This window comes from Symphodus melops (genome assembly GCF_947650265.1).
Source record: "Symphodus melops genome assembly, chromosome: 9".
NCBI classification, from domain to species: Eukaryota; Metazoa; Chordata; class Actinopteri; order Labriformes; family Labridae; genus Symphodus; species Symphodus melops.
Window position 1 is genome coordinate 26,693,132 of NC_136699.1, and position 7,264 is coordinate 26,700,395.

A 7,264-nucleotide genomic window follows, 5' to 3' on the forward strand; every position below is an offset into this window, starting at 1 on the left:
TCACTCTGAGAGCGACTCCTGAGCGTGCTAATGAAGCGTCCTGACTCCAGCATGCGATGACACAGACGCTCAGTGTTGCATTCTGGGTGTTTGGGTCCGTCTGACACACACACAAGCTCAGGGTTCACTAAAGACCTGGAAAGTGAGGTCGCCCTCGTCTCTGTGTCTTTTAGCAGACGTCATGGATGCAGCTCGAGCAGACTGCTGATCAGATACCCATTATTAGTAATAACCCCCCCCCCGTGGGACTATTGATTACTATTGTTGAATATTAACCTTCAGTGACGTCCTGTGTGGAGCGCATCGATTACTTTGACATTCTCCACATTGATTGTCTTTGTGCAGATAATAATTACCTTCATATTTATTATTTAGTTATTCCATCAATATGTTCTTCATGCTCTCATTTATTCACCAGAACTCTCCGTGAATCATTCAGTGCACTAATGCAGCATGCATGTGGCTCTCTCTCAGGGTGCTTTCACAACACAGCCTACACGAGGGGCCGGGCGAATAGAAAGAGTCAAACAAGCGTGTTGAGCTTTTCAAAATAAAATGTCTGAACAAACTATGCAGATTATGAGCAGATTAGATGATTACGCTTTGTTGATGAATGGAAGAAGGCAGGCACACAGACTAACTGAAACATTACAAGGATTTTCTATTTTCGTCAACTAAAATGAAATGCAACTTCAGTCAGAGAGTAATTGACGAAATAAAATCAATAAAGAACTGAAATATGATTAAATAAAAGCACATTTTCATCGAGAGCCGAATGAGTCCATTAGAAAATGGTGTAAAGATTAACTCTGTGTGTGTGTGTGTGTGTGTGTGTGTGTGTGCGTGCTTCATAGAGGTGTTGTGAGGACCTCTGTACAAAGGACGGATAGAGAGAGAGAGAGAGAGGGTGAAATAGAGCAGAGAACATGAGACGATGACTGAGAGTGAGAAGAGGCTTAACTGAGAACAAAGACGGCCATCAGTTGGAATATTTCCTTTCTTCGGAGCGAGCCGGGTCTTTGAATAAAAATCTCTCATTGCGGACTTTTCAGTTGGAGCTGCAGGAGCGAGAGATGGAGGAGGAAGATGTTGATGAAGAGTAACTTTGAAGAGATGAACACAACGTGTGATCCAGTACACAACGCAGAGCTTTGCCTCCAGGCCACGCCCACCTCCCTGCCCAGCACAGTCCGCCCCCCCCCCCCTGTCAACAGGACGGGTCGTAGATGCTGACTCAGAGCTCACAAACACTCCAGGATAATAAAGTGCCACTGCAGCCTCTGATTATGTGCTGCTGATGAATTCATCATGTGACCAACCCGACCTCCAACACCTGCACAGGAAGGAGAGCGAGGGCCAGGTCACCGACGCCATGTTCACTGAGTAACCATGACAACACACCTGTACTGACCACACACACGCACACACACATGTACTGACCACACACACACACACACACCTGTACTGACCACACACACACACCTGTACTGACCACACACACACACCTGTACTGACCACACACACACACCTGTACTGACCACACACACACACCTGTACTGACCACACACACACACACACACACACACCTGTACTGACCACACACACGCACACACACCTGTACTGACCACACACACACACACACCTGTACTGACCACACACACACACACACACACACACACACACACACACACAATAAGGCGTGGAGCTGACCTGATGGACAGCTTGAAATGTGACTCGATGAAATACAGAAAGCGTCCAGCAGCCCATCAGCTCAGTGACATCCTACACTCTCTAAGAAGAAGAAGAAGAAGAAGAGAACAGCCCCCCCTGCAGACAGGAGTCCTCCAGCTGTCCAGTTTGCTTTATTTTGGTAAATGAAAGAATGAGCTCTCATCATGTGGGGTTCTTCCCCTGGTGCTCACACACTCTTCAGCAGCTCCGTCTCCCTGATGTAATCACTGCACCACCCACCTTCTGTGAACAAAGATGGGAAAACAGGTAGGAAATTACACAGTGGATTTCCCTTTTCGATTTCCTTTCGGACCGCTTCGGTGCCTCGTTACAGGAAGCAGAATGAGCTGCACCTTCTCCTCCCACATCTGCTGCTCTGACGGAGGCTTTAGTGACGCTTTCCTCAGATTTGTGGGGCTTACTTTGAAATCTCCAGTCATTTATGCAAATCCCAGGCCGATGGTCTCCAGTTACTGCTGTCCCTGATTCCTGGAGGTTATCCTGGAAACGTTTCACTTTCCAAATCCAAGGCTGCATGTTTGGCCCCTTCTTAGAGACTTTCAGCACTGATCTGTGGTGGGTCAGGAGGGGGGCGGGGCTCCTCTTCCTCATGCTTTTGTGAAATTGAAGCTGTAATACGAAGCAGACGGTGATTCCGGCACTGGCCGGACAATTTTATTAACCACAGCATTTCTAGAGTCCAGATAGGAGGGCTGCTCCGGGATCAGGATCCATCAGGACGCGGGCAGGAGGGCCGTGCGGGTCCTGGACGGTCCTGGATCGCTTGAACTCGACCATCTCTAAACTCACCGTGCGTCGTGTTCACTTCACGTAACGTGTTCACTCTTTACGTCGTTCTTCTTCTTTGTCTTTTACACCGACGTCTCCCCTCCGTCAGTCCGGACTCGTCTGCAGCAGATACACACGGCGTGTCGTTCTGCAGGACGCTTCTTGTCACCTTGGGCAGAGCGAGTCAGACGACCAGCGAGAGGGAACACCTCTCCAATCAGGGAGCGTTTCATGCTTTCCAATCGTCCTCCTCCCCTGACCTTAAACACAGCAGCAGATAATAGGACAGACGCTCAGGTAATTAAAATGCTTGTTAAGCCATATCCTCACAACCAGTCTTGGCAGGTGGGCGGAGCCTCGGAGAGGAATTAAGTCCATTATGTGACATTAATCTAAAATGATTGCAGGTCCATATATCAAGATATCTTTGGAGACACTTTAATGGATCCTCTGCACAAACCTTCCAGCTGGATGTGAAATGTGGACGAAGAGAGCGGCTAACTGAAAGTGACGGTAATGGCTCAGGTCGCCACATGAGACCTCAACTTAAAAGGCACATTTTGGCACATTTCATCAGAGAGTCGCACGCTGGAGGCCACGAGGTAAAACAACCACCATTACAGAAAGTCAAATGCATTTTTAACAGCTTAGGTGTCTTCACACTGCCTGTATGAATTTGTTGTTTTGCATGTTTTTTTGTGGCAGTGGTGTGATGGAGGCAGAGCTTCTAATTGAGGCCAAAGAACAAAAAGAGAAAGGTAGAGGAGCTCCAGCAGTGAATACACACACATCTCTTTGATATCTGCCCTCCCTTCTCTTTCCCAATAATGAGCACTTTTAATGGTTTCTCAGAATGTCAACTCCCAGTGTGAACGCAGCCGAGCATGGCTGCGTGGGTGGCAGAGAGACCGGAGGGACGCAGAGGGAGGATGGGATGCTGGGGGGGGGGGGGTTCTCACTAACTCATCATCTTCAGCCAGGTGAGGGTCACTGGTGTGTGTGTGTGTGTGTGTGTGTGTGTGTGTGTGCTACACCACAGCAAAACGCTGTTTTATAACACACTCACAAAGCAGACATTCAATAATAATGTTTATAAGATGTCATCACATCTTACTTGTGTTTTTAATTGAATTTGATTTGCACTGTATGAATCATTTATGGGCCCACTTGTGTAACATCATGTCCATCCTTATTTACACTGTGTGCATGAAGGTCTTCATACAGTTTCTACAGACTGACAGATTGAAGTTACTAACTCTTTTTTATTTCTCTCTGTGTGATCTTCTTCTGCTGCTGTCTGTCTGTGAGATGAAGAAAGGATTAATTTATCTTAATACATACTTGGCATCTTTTTGCACTGTTGTGAGCGTAATCTCACATTACCACGGACACTCCTTTGTCTCAGGAATCCAGCCGTCCGGCGCCGCCGCTCCACGCTTTACAGACGAGCTTGATCAAAGCCGTAAGACAGCGGACTGAGCGAAACGCTCACATACCACACATTCAAATCAATCACAAAAGGTGACTTTGAGGCTGGCGGGGAATCATGGGAGTGCTTCTCTCTGCACCTCCCTGTAGTCATGTGGCCCGGCATGTTGGGTTCAGCGACCCGTGACACGTGGCCCAGCATGACCAGCATGACCTGACGCACACGTGACTGGAGCTGCAGGACTGGTTTCAGTTTACCTCTCTTCAAACGTCCGTGTTCACACATCCTGCGCTGGTGATGCAACGTGGCAGTAACGTCTTGCAATGTTTAGTTTGTTTCTCTCTTAATGCAATCATCGGTGCTTCCAGACACTGATTCATGGGTTTGGGGTGAATCCATCCATCCATTATAATGTGCAGCTCTCCTCAGTGTGAGCGCGAGTCTTTAACGTGACGCGTGCACGCTAACACGCAGCCCTTTTCATGCAGGTGATTCATTCTGACAGATAAAAGAGGTGAAGCCATGTAAAGCTAATAAAACTCAAGCGGAGCGATCCAATGACGGCTCGGCTTGCTGCAGGAGAGGCTGATGAGAAGGAGGCCGTCAAGTAGGAGAAGCAGCGGATTTAAGACAACCCCCCGTAGAGACCTGAGCATTAAGAGTTTTATCTGTCCTCCACGAGCTCTGCCTCCAGGTACAGCCCATTCCAGCTCTCATTCCCACTGTAATTTAATGTGTGCAGCACAGCCCTCTACTTTAGGAAATGTGCTCTTCTGGAACTAATCGCAGGTTTAACTGAGAGATGCTTCATGTAAAGAAGAAATCTGCTGCTGAATATGCAGAGAAATACTTTCAGGATCAAGAGAGACCAGGGTTCATTTGTGAAACAGTCCGAGTTTAAAATCTGAAGACAAAAAAGAAAACAATGGTAACTTCGACTCGTGAAAAGGAACCAGTCCAACACGTTGCGTCCATGTTTGTTTCTCTTTATATGAAACAGCACAGTATGTATACAGGAACGTGCGAGACGGCACCGTGCTGCAATCGCGGGTAATACTCAAGTAGCATTCAAGTACCTGGCAGAAAATAGGAAAACCGACAATCCAACGAAAACTAGTAATATAAAGAACAACTCCCCCGAGTGGGCGTAGGCTAACCTATCATTAGCCTCGCTAGGTTTAGCATGAATTAATAATACAACACAATGGATCATTCAGACTGGAGGTGACCTTTGACCTGGAGCCTTAGTCCCAGCTGTCCCCAGAGAGTCAGAAGTATTATAGTCACACGGCTGAGTTCTTTAAAGACGTGTTCATGAATCAGAGAGTAACCGTGTCCATCATCATCATTAATAACTAACTCCACATACAGTGATGCAGTCAGCCACACGATGCACATAATGAAGCATGTTCCATCACCAAGCATTAAGACAGTGCTCCTGTTGGCCCCTGTAACACTCACACACCATCACATCTCAATGAGCTGCCGTGTTGTTGTCTTGCTCATGAGCACGAGGACCAACAGGCTTTGTATCATAGCGGCTCATGTGTTTCATTGTGCTTCTACACTGCACCCTCGACCTTCCAGTTGAGAGATGACGACTCTACCACATCTTATTTATTAGTGCCAGTAGCCCCCCCCCCCCCACAACACGCCCCCCCATGTTGTGTCTTTGCCTGGTTATGTTTCTCGCATCACTTCTTGCATTTTAAACAAAACGTAAATGTTCCCTCCTCAAAGCGACGCGTCCTCTCAGCCTCCGACATCTCCTCACCTCATTTATCACATTTACATTCTCTCAACTTTATATTGGCTGAAATGCCTTTGCAAGCACATTTCCTGTCTTTACTATTCACAGCTGCGGCTCCATTATGTAGTAAAACCGCTATAGTGGTCTCTCTACACCCTCGCCTTGCAGTGCACTAAATCCCAGGGAACAAGCTCACCTTTCTGTCGGGGCCTTCTCTCGCTGCAGCTGGTCTCCTCCTCTGCACCGATGAGAGCACTCTCCTCGCTCTCACCGTCTCTCTACGCTTCACACACGTGGCTGTCAGCCTCATTCTGAGCTCCAGCAGTGGAATATGAAAACACCCTACAGAACTGTGTGATTGGATGAACTTCTTTCTTAGCGGGTCAAACGTTTCTCTGACTTTCTCCGACGGTTGTCTCCATGAAGTGTGATTGAACTTTTGGGAACATTTGTGACTTTGAGGGTGGAGAGCAGCGTCGTCCTCATCCTTACCGCCTCGGTTAAAGCCAAAGGAGGCGTCTTCCAGGCCACGCTTCTCCTCTGGCAGCTTTGAGTCTCCGTGTGCTCGTTCTGCTTCTCGACAGTCAAATCTGTGCATCCACAGAATAATGCCTAATCCTCCAGAAACTGATGCACTTGGACTCATACTGCTATTTAATCCCCTCTAATCTTGGTCACTACAACAATGCTTACAGGGACTGGGCGTGTGTGAGTGACGCATGCTAACGTGTCTCTGCGTCTCTATCCCTCTGCCCCCTTCCTGAGTGGGCATGCAGCACGTCCAGCAGACTGACAGTCAGAGCGTTCCCTTCAGTTTGTCCACCTGCTCATCACGGCTTTGTGTTAAACATCGCTGCCTTGGAGACAACATGTAGTTATTTTCATACTGTCCCGAGTGCGTTCACACCTTTGCACACCCGGCCAAAAGAACCTTGGAGAGAAAAAACGAGGATGTCCAGAAGAACGGCTCCTCTCATTACAGCTTCCTTAAATTAGCTAAGTTGACAGCTAGCATGCGGCTAGCAGAACCATGGCGGTGTCTGACATCACTTCCTCTTCACTAAATAGTGAACACGCCGTTTTGTAGTGCTGTCTGAATTCTGAGTGAGCGTGGTCATACCCTGTATAGTCCACTCAATGTATCCCACAATGCATTTTGAAAAAGTACTGTACAACCTATGGTCACTAGCCGAGCCATGTATACCATCATGGAGAGTGGCGTTTGACTGGACTGCTCTCAGACGGACGAGAGGAGCAACCAGAGTGAACACAGGTATTCACTGTATTTGAAATTCACTGTATTGCAGGAGACAGACTCTAGTGGACACTGGAGGAACTGCAGCTGTAAAGTTGGACATTTTAACATAGAGCTCTATGGAGACTGAAATGTTCTGTCTTATAAGTGAAACAGTCGAGGTGGCACTGGATGTTTGGACTGTTCGATCAGTATGACACATTCAGACTCGGTTCCTTTAACAAAGTTATTACATGAGTCACCTGGTGCCCACATCCCTGAGCCACGTTCCTCTGTGCAGAGCTACACACAGCTAATGAGTTTGATTTTT